Source organism: Echinops telfairi, unplaced genomic scaffold (assembly GCF_000313985.2).
Source record: "Echinops telfairi isolate 266 unplaced genomic scaffold, ASM31398v2 ScPeMD7_7469;HRSCAF=8507_0, whole genome shotgun sequence".
Taxonomy (NCBI): Eukaryota; Metazoa; Chordata; class Mammalia; order Afrosoricida; family Tenrecidae; genus Echinops; species Echinops telfairi.
Window position 1 is genome coordinate 90922442 of NW_022111372.1, and position 12954 is coordinate 90935395.

The window sequence follows — 12954 nt, forward strand, 5'->3', positions numbered from 1 at the left end:
TGGTAGCATTGCTCACCTCAGCCCAGCTTGGTGGTCCACGTGGAGAGAGGGGGAAGGGAAGGAGGGCAAGGGAACAAGGGAGAGAGAACAGGAGAGGAGAGGGGGAAGAAAGGGGAGTGACCAGGGAGTGAGCAGCAAGGAGTGATCAGAGAGAGTCAGAGAGCTCTATATCGCTGACCCATGCCTATATACCTTTTGGGGGCATGCCAGCCCACTAATTACAGGTAGAGACATACGTCACAGGGAGGGGCTGCACTATAGGTTACACAGCAATGAGAGAGGGTGTTCTAGGGGGTAGTCTCTGGGTCTTCATAGGAACCTTTTTCAGTAGGGTGAAAACTCCGCCTACAGGAGCCTGTCCATTGTCCCCAGAGGCAGTGAGCAGGCCCACCCCTGTGGTGGGATGAGACAGCAGTCTGGCAACTGGTTGCCCTCAGGGGGGCGGAATGCCTACGCATCTGACCTCCCCCCACACTGGGGCCAGGTGGAAGAAGTTCTAGATGATGGAGAATCGTTGGTACCTGATGCTGCATTCGACTTTTGGCACTACACAGTTCACATGTGATTTGAAGAAACCACTTAACCTCAGATAGTCTCTGCTACCACAGCTGAGAAATGAAGCCATCTCTCCTTATAGAGACCCTGTGACTGATAACCAAAGAAAAATAAAATACAGTCACCAAATCATCAGAAACTGTGTTAGTCTGGGTAGACTAGAGAAACAAATCCATGAACACACATATGTGTATAAGGAAGAGGTTTATACACGAGAGCAATTGTACATTAAGAAAACATCCCAACCCAGTCCAGTCCAAGGCCATAAGTCTGATATTAGCCCATATGTCTGATATCAAGCTATAAAGTCCTCTTCAGACTCACAAAACACATGCAATGAAGCCAAGTGCAGTATGATCACAAGCCAGTGGGTAGAAAGTCTTTGGGTCTAGTGGCGTTGTAAGCATCTCAGTGTTGGTAGGGGTCTCTTGGTGGCTTCTCCAGCTTTAGAAGTCTGGTTGTGTCCATGTGGCTTGAAGGAAACCCTTCAAGATCATTCACTCCAACCTAAGCTGCAGATGAAACGGAGGGAATCATTCAAGTTTGCACTTGTCATTTCTCTCACAGTATCTTCTGGAGTATAGTTTTGAACTCTACTTTCATAAAATACAAATGATCACAAATGGTGCTTGTATCATTGTGTTACCTCTGATCATCCACAGAATAAAGTATTTCCAAGTGGACTACCTACCCTTTTGAGATTTGAGCTTTTAGCAATAGTGTGGAGGTCCGAAAAGCAAGACTTCCCATGAGCTATAAAGTATTCATTCAAACTCACTGCCATCAAGTGGATTTGGACTCTTAGCCACCCTATGGTACAAGGTCGAACTGCCCCTGTAGGTTTCCAAGACTGTAACTCTTTACCATAATAGAAAGCCACATCTTTTCCCCCTGGAGTGGACTGGTGGTTTTGAACTGCTCACTTTCAAGTTAGCAGCCCAGCATGAAACCACTGTGCCCTCAGGACTCCTCTTATGAAGTAGTAGTAGAGTCTAAAGTTCTTAATCCACCACTCATCTGTCAGTTTGTCATACTGTGGTGCCCAGTACTTCTAACATCAGCAAAGTCATCCAGAGTGGACAGGTTTCAGCACAGATCCAAACTAAGATAGTCCAAGAAGAGATAACTGGCAACCTACTTTCAAAACTTAGCCAATGACAACCTGATGAATAACGAATGGACTCAAGCCCCCCCGTGCTCGTGAAGATGATGCTGGCTCCGGCACATTCATTCAGTTATACATGAAGTCGCCTGGAGTGGGAGCTCACTGGACAACAGCAGCTAAAATCACTAGTGGTCAATACGATGGGGTCGAGGGGTCCATACACTTCTGCTAGAGATTTGGGTTCTGTTAGAAGCAAGGAAGTTTTTCCTCTGGACTAAATGGTCAAAATCAAGCATGCACAATTTGGCCATGAATGTGGGGAAAGCCAACTTATACACATGTGTCCTTAAACTGTGATCTCATTAGCATGGGACAGAAATGAAGACTGTATCTCTTAAAATACACTGGCAAGTGAGGAAGACAAATAGAATATAGTGGCCTAACGATCAAACATTTGATGCCAGGAAGATGCACCCAAGCAAAGCCCACTGCTGTCCAGTTAACTCCAACTCAGACTGATCCTGTAGGACAGAGTGGAACTGCCCTGACAGGCGCAAGGCTGTAAGTCCTCATGAGCTCTGACAGTGGACCAGCTGCTGAGTTTGAACCACCAACCCTTCAGTTCACAGTCATGTGCTTTCACTGTTAGACCACCAAGGTTCCTATTAAGAAGAACACACAATACTTGTTTCTGATATAGTTGCTTTGTTTGTTGTTGTTGTTTGTTTGTTTTTAAAGAAATCTGCCCTTGCTTAACCTTCTAGTAGCTTGCTTAACCATACTGTCTAATTCAACATATGATGTCCTTTGCATGTTTGCACTGTATTATACATGCTGGTATAGTCCTTATTGTGTTCGCTATTTACCTATATTATTTACTCTCTCTCTCTCGTGGAAAAAAAAATGAGGCACTATAATGTGTGGACCATTAAATATCAACATTTTAGGGATTTTTTATTTTTGAAACGACATCTTTGCTGTCATTCCGAAAGATGAATCAGATAGAAGCAGTATCAAATCAGCATAAATGTAAGGGTGAAGTGTTCTCATATAGGCTATTTTATTTAAAATTCAGCCTGACAGACATTTCCATACCACATCAACGATCTCTACTGTGCATCTTTTTTTCTAAATGGTTTTGCACATCTTTGACAGAATTTGTTCAACTCCTGGAGCACTCTCTAGGAAACAGACTGTGAACGGCCCGGTGAAGAGGAAAGGAAGCAGGTCTTAGACTGAGGCAAAGCAACGTTCAAAGCAGGCACCTTCCGACTGTACGATCTTGCAAATCACTTCACTTCTCGGAGAATAGTCTCCTCATATGGACATTAGGAATACAAATATCCACTGTGCATCATTGATGTAAGCATTAGAGCTCCTGTCCTGCAAGTGCCCAGCTCATCACAAATGTTTAATAAGTAATGGACAATTATATATTTATGTTTGGCTCCCTAATCTTTTATAATCTTCATCTGCTACTTTCTGCCCATACCCATGCGTCTGTGTGACTGAGTGGAGGCAAGGGTACCACATTACTCATTCAGGCCAGTAATGTTGATGATCCTCTTTCTAAAAGCCTGCTTCTGCCCGTTAGCAGGCCGGCCGTAAAGAAGAAAGAGTGAGTGGCGACCTGATAAACATATTTGTCCTTGGGAATTGATCATTAGTTTCTGTGAAAACACATGCACTTGCCTTGGAACACAGCTACTTCGTTCACAGGATGATGAATGGAAGAAAGTGAATGAATGGGCGGCTCATTCAAAACACCTCCTGCCATTGCACAGTGATGCAGCACAATCACTTTGGTGTAGCAATTGTTTGTAGAAAGCATTTTTCACAACTCTATCCAAACATGTCATACTCATGGTTGAAATGAATCTTACCAGTGGAGTCTGCAGATGGAGAACAACAGGAAGAGAGAAGGGCAAATAGCAAATAATGAATGGGAAGACTTAGCTCATGGAGCAAGATTGAGTTGTTTTATTTGCGGACTTAACGAAGTCAATGCTGGGCCTTTGTAGACTTGCTCTGAATATAATGTGGTACCCGGGGCATGCCTTTTTTCCTCTCCTTGCCTGGTGAGTTATTTACAAGGAAGTACAGAATAGGGATCATATGCTGTTCCTTTCGGTGTCTACCAGCGTGCCACTCAGCATCTGGCATCTGCTCGATGAATGTCTATTGGATTTAATTGCAGGGTAACGAGCAATAGTCTCATAATGGCCAAAGAAAGCAAGGTGGTAAGAAGCTGGCGGTCAAATCAGGGAAAACAGAAGCAAAAAGTTTGGTTTGGAATATGACATAGCTACATCCAGTTTATTTCTCAAACTAGCAGAGGACTCTCCGTTTGGTCAGGTCTGAGGGAAACTAACAACAGAACTCAACTGACTCCGAACGAACCCCATCCTCTCGGAACTCACCACTGCAAAGAAGTCATTCAACTACTCGATGTGAGCACCAAACTGAATTGGAAAAGAGATTGTTAAGAGGAAGAGTCTGAGATGATTATGAGATCATATGAAGGTTTTTTTTTAATTTGTTGCTGTTTTTCAGATTTTCACCTGGTCCTACGGACAGATTATCAGAATTAATTGACAGAAATGGACTCGGGCTTCCAGGCAATTTCTCATGCAACTTTTTTAATTCTTTGGACAATCCTGAACGATGGCATTGTGGAAACCTGTAAGAGCCACAAGAGGTTAGCTATTAACAAGTCAGCAAATCTGGCTGATCTCAAGGGCCCCCTTTCACTACACCAGTGTATTTAAGCACATAGTACCTATTCTGGGTTCACTCGTCCCCATAACCCTCAGATTGTGACCTTGTTTTAAAATAGAGTCTTTGCAGATGTAATTCATTAAAATGGAGTGGACTGAGGTGGATACTAAATCCAATGGCTAGTGTTCTTGTAAGCACGTTATGTGCAGACATAGAAAGACACACAGTGAGAACACCGTGAGAAGCAGCGAGAGCAATGGAGTGATGTGATTAGAGGCCAGGAAATGACAAGTAGTGCAGGTGACCCCCAGAAGCTCAGAGAAAACATGGAACAGGTTCTAGCTCAGAAGAGCCAACTTTGCCCACACCTTGATGGTGGACTTTTGATCTCATTTTCTGTTGTTTCAAGAGGCTACATGTCGGGCTGCTAACTGCAAGGCCAGCAGTTCAAATCCACCAGCTGCTCTGAGTTACAGTCTTGGAAACCCGTGGGGGGGGCGGGGGCAGCAGTTCTACCCTGTCCTGTGTCAGAACCAACTTGATGGCCATGGCTTGGGAGTTTGCAGTAATTTGTTACAGAAGATCTGAGAAATGAATGCAGTGCTTTTGTTTGTTTGTACTTTATTAGATACTCACAGTACACCCAATATTTTAATTTGACACTGTATACTTTTATTCCAGATCAGCGTCATAATCCCAATTCTTGTTCAGTGGATGGCAAAACAAAACAAAACACAATTCCAGATGTGTTTGTCCCAGTACTGTCAGAATGAACAAATGAATGGATGAGGGTGTGAATGACAGACTACCAACTGAGACAGTGGTCAAACTGAAGTTTTGGCTGCGTACGTGAAGAATCTAAAGAAATATGAAACGTCTGTGGTAGATATGCGATTTTGTGTCAACTAGACACTCAAGGTAAGCGTGGAGTCAAGCCTGTCGATCAAGTGATTGCTTGAAGACACTTCCTTGGGGACTGACCTTTTGTATAAGAGTGAGGGACTCTGGAAACTGCTCTCTTAGAATCCACTCTACTCTGCACCCACCAGCCTGTGATCTTCCATTTTCCTGGCTCACCTTTCTGGGTCAGTAGTTTGCTGCTCTGTGAGTCTGAAGAGGGACTATGGATCAGCGATGGACTTATGGACTTGAATTAGACTGGACTTGGATACCGTCTTGATGTATAATTATTTCATGATATAAAACTCTTTCTTATACGTAGATGATATCACCGGATTTGTTTCTCTAGACAACCTGACCTAACACAATATCTAATTCTCTTTACCCCGAACAGCTTGCTTCAGATGGGGAAATTATTTGAATTTTTCAAACATCGGTGGAGGGAGGGATTTGAGAACACAGCATCAGGAAACTAGCCTTTTAAAATAACGAGCAATAGAGATTTCCATGCTCTAGATTTGTGAAGTTTGAGAATATAAGAAATCACTCCGGGGAATAAGAATCTCTCTTATTTAATAAATAAAATGATTTGTTAGTGCTAAACTTGTTGAAAAAAATATGATGTACTTAAAAATATTTTGCTGAGCAGAGGGTAATGCCAAGTCAGTTCTTTTTATCCTTAGTCACTGCACATCATATCAAAAATTGAACATGGGAGATTAGAAGTCTGGTAACAATTACCTTATATATATTCAAATATACTGGGCACATGATTAAGAGGTCAAAGCACACAATCCACATGTGAGATGAGGAAACATCACCCATTTTCTCTATGATGTAGCTCTGCCCAGCTTCTGCCAAGGAAATTGCATGTTACCTTGATAGACAATGATCTGAGTCATGAGCACATATCACAATTACCCTAGGGTCTCACAAAATGACAGGCTGCTGTGTGATGTGCCATTCCAGTGGATGCCAGAGGACATCAGACAATCATTTGGAATGGAGCCAGTGTAATATATCTTCTGATAAATCTGCTTGCCATTCATCAGGAAAAAGAGTGTCTATGAACAAGTGGAGTGATGCACAAAAATGGATGAATAAATCTCATAGAAAATGATTCAACTTGGTGTCTCCTGACCAACCTCTTAAATTTCTTACATATTTAAATGAAGCCTTGACAGTAGATACATACATTTGTATTGTAAAAGTGCTATAATGCAGAGATAAAAAGGTTATAGTCATCCCTAGGATATTGAGTCATATCATAAATTATGACAAAAAATGAGATACATGGCTTACAGATGGAAATGTTGTGATCGACATTTCAGATTCACCAAGAAGAGTAAACAAATGTACTCATTTTCTTACCATTTTGCCCAAGGATATGTATGCCTCTGCATAGAAAGAAAGAAACAGAAAGTGACTTCCCGATGTGGGTGACACATGGAGCCCACCTTGAGAGCAGGACTCTTTCACAATGTGACCAGCAGAGGACCTTACTGTACAGACATGACCTGGAGATCCATAGAAAACAGATAGAGAAAAAGACAAACTTCGCTGACTACATCAAAACTGTGTTAGTCTGGGTTGACTAGAGAAACAAACTCATAGACACTCATATGTGTATAAGAAAGAGCTTTATATTCAAGAGCAATTGAATATTGAGAAAAAAGCCCAGTCCAGATCAAGTCCTTAAGTCCAATGTTAGCCCAAATGTCCAATACCGATCTATACATTTCTCTTCAGACTCACGCAACACATGCAATGATGCCGAATGCAGGAAGATCACAGGTTAGTGGGTGGAAAGTCTTGTAGATCCAGTGGCAGTGGAAGCATCTCAGCACTGGCAGGGGTCTCCAAGTGGCTCCTTCAGCTGCAGGGCTCTAGCATAGATCCATGTGTTTTGGATTCAACAGGAAAATCTCTCAGAGAGTAAGTGTGTGTCCCACCTCCAGCAAGCTATTTATCTCCTTAGCACCTCCAAATGAGGTCATCAAATTGTAACCAGGCTAGTCTCCACCCTTCCACTCTTAAGTCTCAAATTGACAACAGATTATGTAACTATCACAAAAATCAAGATAATTCCCCCAGAGACCCTCTATAATAACAAGGTTGTTGCAGTCCAATAAAAGAATCTTTGAGCTTTTTGAAAATCGCTTGTCCGCTCCATGTCTCTTATTAGAAGCCATTTATTTAAATACTTAAGTATCCATTGGTACAAAAAAAACCCTCTTATGTATCTGTAGAAGGTGCAACAATGAGTCAGACAAAAGCTTTACCTCTCAACTAGCATATAATCTAGTAGCGCAAAAGAAAGAGAGCACCTAGTCTGGGTCCACGTGGGAGCCATATATCTGATAAATCACTTGCAAGACAGTAGGTAAAAGTTCTAGGAGAGAGACATGGAGCTAGCCAAAGACAACGCTGCTTTTTGCAACATTAAGAACTATCATACCTATAGCGTCTGGGGTCTTAAAAGCTTGAAGGTAAACAAGCGGCCATCTAGCTCAGAAGCAACAAAGCACACATGGAACAACATATCAGCCTATGTGATCACGAGGTGTCGAACGGATCACTGAAGACAAATGGGTGCATAAGCAAATGTGGCGAAGAAAGCTGATGGTGCCCGGCTATCAAAAGGTATAGCGTCTGGGGTCTTAAAGGCTTGAAGGTAATCAAGCAGCCATCAAGCTCAGAAGCAACAATGCCCACATGGAAGAAGCACACCAGCCTATGCAACCACGAGGTGTTGAAGGGATCAGATATAAGGCATCATCAGAACAAAAAATCTTACTATAGTGAATGATGGGGGGAGTGCGGAGTGGAGATCCCAAGCCCATTAGTAGGCCACTGGAGATCCCTGTGCAGAGGGGTCTTGGGGAGGAGACGGGCCAGTCAGGGTGCAATGTAACAATGATGAGAAATACAACTTTCATCTAGTTCCTAAATGTTTCCTCCCGGCTCCCACTACCATGACTCGAATTTGACCTTGCAAGTCAGGCTAGACCAGAGGATGTACACTGGTACAGATAGGAACTGAAAATACAGGGAATCCAGGGCAGATGAGCCCTACAGGACCAGTGGTGTGAGTGGCGAAACAGGGAGGCTAAAGGGAGAATGGGTAGGAAAGAGGGAACCGATTACAAGGAACTATATGTGACCTCCTCCCTGGGGGACAGACAACCGAAAAGTGGGTGAAGGGAGACGTCGGACAGGGAAAGATATGACAAAATACCCATTTATAAACTATCAAGGGCTCATGAGGGAGGAGGAAACAGGGAGGGAGGGGAAAAATGAGGACCTAATGTCGGGGGTTTAAGTGGAGAGAAAATGTTTTGAGAATGATGTACAAATGCGCTTTACACAATTGATGTGTGTATGGATTGCGATAACAGTTGTATGAGCCCCTAATAAAATGTTTTTTTTAAAAAAATGAAATGAAAAAGCAAGAGCCTGTAAAAAAAAAAAAAGAAGAAGAACTATCATACTTACTGCAGAGTACCGACTAACAAATTATTGATCATTGGGAAAAAAGTGCCACCTTACACATTTACTGGGTAAGAAGTTAGAGAGGCACTCATTTAAAATTCATTTAGAACTGCCCTATATAGTGAAGATTCATTAGAGTACTGATGAACTGAGAAATATATATATATATATATATATATATATATTCAAGTCCATTACAGCACTGGCTAATTTATGTTTGCTTCTTAGCCAATGAAGACCAAGAGCCATTTGAGTGATCCTTTCCAATTTGTTCATTTACTTTTCCAAGTCCCTCTTTTGGCCATTACTTGGGAGCACTCTGACTCCAGATGGTTGATGAATGGTATGTAAGCCATGGGATTGAGGAGTCCACAAAAGAACAAGGAAGATGCTGGATAGTAGTAAGCAAACTTCCCTAAAACAGCTGCAAATCATCTGAGGATTTGGTCGAAGCAACCTAGAGAAGCAACTAGTGCCTGCTAAAAAGTCTTTGGTATTTTGAAAGACAGCCTAAGCCTCCCTGTTAAGTCTGTTAAGATTAACCAAAATCAGTATAAAGGGTAATTATTATTTTTTTATCTATAGCTAATCATCTCACAGCTTCTCTGACTGTAAGAGAACAAACAAACAGTTGTCAAAATATGACATCACTAACCCATCCCCGCGATATCAAGCTTTAACCATCCAAATGCAATGCTAATTTATGTAGAACAGTCACTTCCAGGAGCAGATATCCCACAATAAATGGGGAATTAACCTATAGTTTAATGCTAGCTGATAGAGGTAAAGGAATATTTGTTTCAGATGCCTTGAGAGTATTGTAATTAAGGGTATCCTGAGGATTTGGGGAAGTTGACTTATCGCTATTCTTGTAAGGTGTCATCACATCAGTTGAGACTCATAGCTATCCTTTGTATGATGGAACAAAACACTGCCCAGTCCTGCACCATTCTCACAATTGTTCTAGTTGAGACCAGTGTTGCAACTGTTGTGCCAATTTATCTCATTGAGGAACTTCCTCTTCTCTGATGGCCCTCCACATTACCAAGCATGAGGTCCTTTTCCAGAGACTGGTCTCTCTTCACAACACGTGCAAAGTACGTGCGATGAAGGTTCTCCATCCACACATCTAAGGAGCATTCTGGTTGCCTTGCTTCCAAGACAAATTTGTTTGTTCTCCTGGCAGGCCATAGTGCTTTCAGTGTTCTTCAGCAATACAATAACTTCAGCGTGTCAATTCTTCTACAATCTCCCTTAGTCACTGTCCAACTTTTACATGCATATAAAGTAATTGAAAATGACATGACTTCATAGGACATTTATAGAGGTCTAAATACAGGCACTAAAACATACAAAAATATGTTTATATATAATAATAGGGAAATAGATCTATGTACATATATTTATATGTTAAGTATTAAGGGAGCAGATGAACATTGGGCCTCCTACTCAAATACTCCCTCAAGGCAAGAACACTTTGTTCTAATAACCCAGCATTCTGTGATGCTCACCTTCCCAACACAATCTCTGAAGACAAAATGGGTGCATAAGGAAATGTGGTGAAGAAAGCTGATGGTACCCAGCTAGCAAAAGATATAGCATCTGTGGTCTTAAAGGCTTGAAGATAAACAAGCAACAATCTAGCTGAATGGCAACAAAGTCCACATGGAAGCAACACACGAGCCTGTGTGATCATGAGGTGTCAATGGGATCAGGTATCAGGCATCATAGACCCAGAACAAAAAATCATATCAAAGTGAATGAGGGGGAGTACATAGTGGAGACTCAAAGCTCATCTGTAGGCAATTGAACATCCCCTCACAGAAGGGTCACAAGAAAGAGATGAGCCAGTCAGGGTATAGCACTGACAGAGCATACCACTTTTCTCTAATTCTTTAATGTTCTCACCCCCTCCCCACCACCACCACTATCATGACCCCAATTCTACCTTACAAATTTGTCTAGACCAGAGCATGTACATTGGTACAGATAAGAGCTGGAAACACAGGGAATCCAGGACAGATAAACTCCTCAGGACCAATAATGAGAGTAGCAATACAAGGAGGGTAGGGGGAAGGTGGAGGTATAAAGGGGTAACTGATCACAATGATCTACATATAAACCCCCTTCCAGGGGGATGGACAACAGAAAAGTAGGCAAAGGGAGACATCGGCCAGTGTAAACATGAAACAAAATTATAAATTATCAGAGTTTATGAGGGAAGGAGGCCGGGGTGGGGAATGAGGAGCTGATATCAAAGGCTTAAGTAGAAAAAAAATGTTTTGAAAATGATGATGACAACATGTGTACAAATGTGTTTGACACAATGGATGTCTGGATGGATTGGGAAAAGAGCAGTACTAAGCCCCCCACAAATGATTTTTTTTAACAAAGAAAATGCCATGATTTGGGTAAAGCATGCTTTAGACCTAAAAGTGACATCTTTGCTCTTAACACTTTAAAGAGATCTTGTACCGCATATTTTTCTAATACAATGTATAGTGTGATTTATCGTCCACTGTTTCCATTAACATGAATTATGGATCCAAGCAGAATGAAGTCCTGGACAACTTCAGTCCTATCTCGGTGTATTATGTTGTTATCTGTTAGTCTGTTTGTGATAACTTTGTTTTGCTCTAAATTGAGTTGCAATCCATGTGGGAAGCTGAAGTCTTTGGCTTTCATCATCAAATACATTAAGTCCTCCACACTTTCAACAAGCAATGTTGTGTAATCTATATACCACAGGTTATTAATAAGTCTGCAGACCTTGGATTCATTCGGCTGATTTCAGATTCCTTCAGCTCCACATCCATCTGTTTGGGGTCTTCCTGCTTCCTGTTTGTCTACAGCTACAGGAGGTAGAAGTTTTCACTTACATCAGATTAATGGACTTAACCAAATTGAATTTACCCACTTCTACAAATGTGAACCATTTCTCGATATAAATATTTTTGTAACACAAACATATACACGCATCATGGGTTTTGCTTCTCCAGAGAACATAGCCTGACACATGTTGGGAGTCTTATCCAGAACTATTAGATAACAAGAAATCAAAAGACTCAATGTCAAAAAGGAAGAAGTGAAACGTTCGTTCACTATTTGCAAGTGGTATGATTTCATAGGTAGAAAACCCTAAAGACTCGACCAAAAGAATAAAAAGAGAGAAAGAGAGAAACACGAAGTGATTTGGTAGGATACAAAATTAACATGCAAAATCAATCAAATTCTTATATACTAACAAAGAGAACTTTGAAAAAGCAATTAAGAAAGCAAGAGCATTTACCATAGCTACATAAGAAAATGAAATACTTCATAATACACAAAACCAGAGAAACAAAAGACTTTATATAAGAAAACCACAGACTGTTACAAGAAACCAAAATATACCTACATAAATGGAAGAATACTCCATGTTCTCTCATAGGAAAGCTTAATGTTATGAATATGGAATAAGAATATTCCATGTTTATTGATAGGAAGGTTTAATATTGTAAAAATGTCAATATTACACAAAACAATCTATAAATATAATGCAATTACAACCCAGACCCAAAATCATTCTTTAAAGAATTAGGAAATTAATTACTAACTTCATACGGGAAAGGAAGAGACCAAGGATAAGCCACGACCTTCTTCATAATGAGAACAAAGTAAGAGGCCTCTCATTTCTTGACCTCAAAATCTGTTACACAGACACAGTCATTAAAATAGTCTGGTACTGTTACAATGATAGACAAATAGAACAGAATAGAAAGCGAAAAAATGAATCTATCCACACACAGATAACTGATGCTTAACTCACTCACTGCCATTGAGTCCCTACTGACCCTGAGCAACCGAACAGGACAAGGTGGAACTCTCTCTGGAAGTTTCCCAGATTCGCTGTTCACAAAGCTAGAACACCTTCTCTTTCGCCCACAGAGGCGGCTGGTGCTTTGCAACTGATGATCTGTCAATAGCACCGACACAGAACCACTACACAACGAGGCCTCCTTCTTTGATGCTTGACAAAGGGCCAAAAAACATTAAATGAGAAAGATATAATTTTTCAACAAATGATGCTGGCAAAGTATAATCTCCACCTGCAGAAGAATGAAATGGGGTTCATATCTCACCCCATATAAAAAAAATGAGGTCAAGATGGATCAAAGTCTTAAATGTAAACCCCAGAACAATAA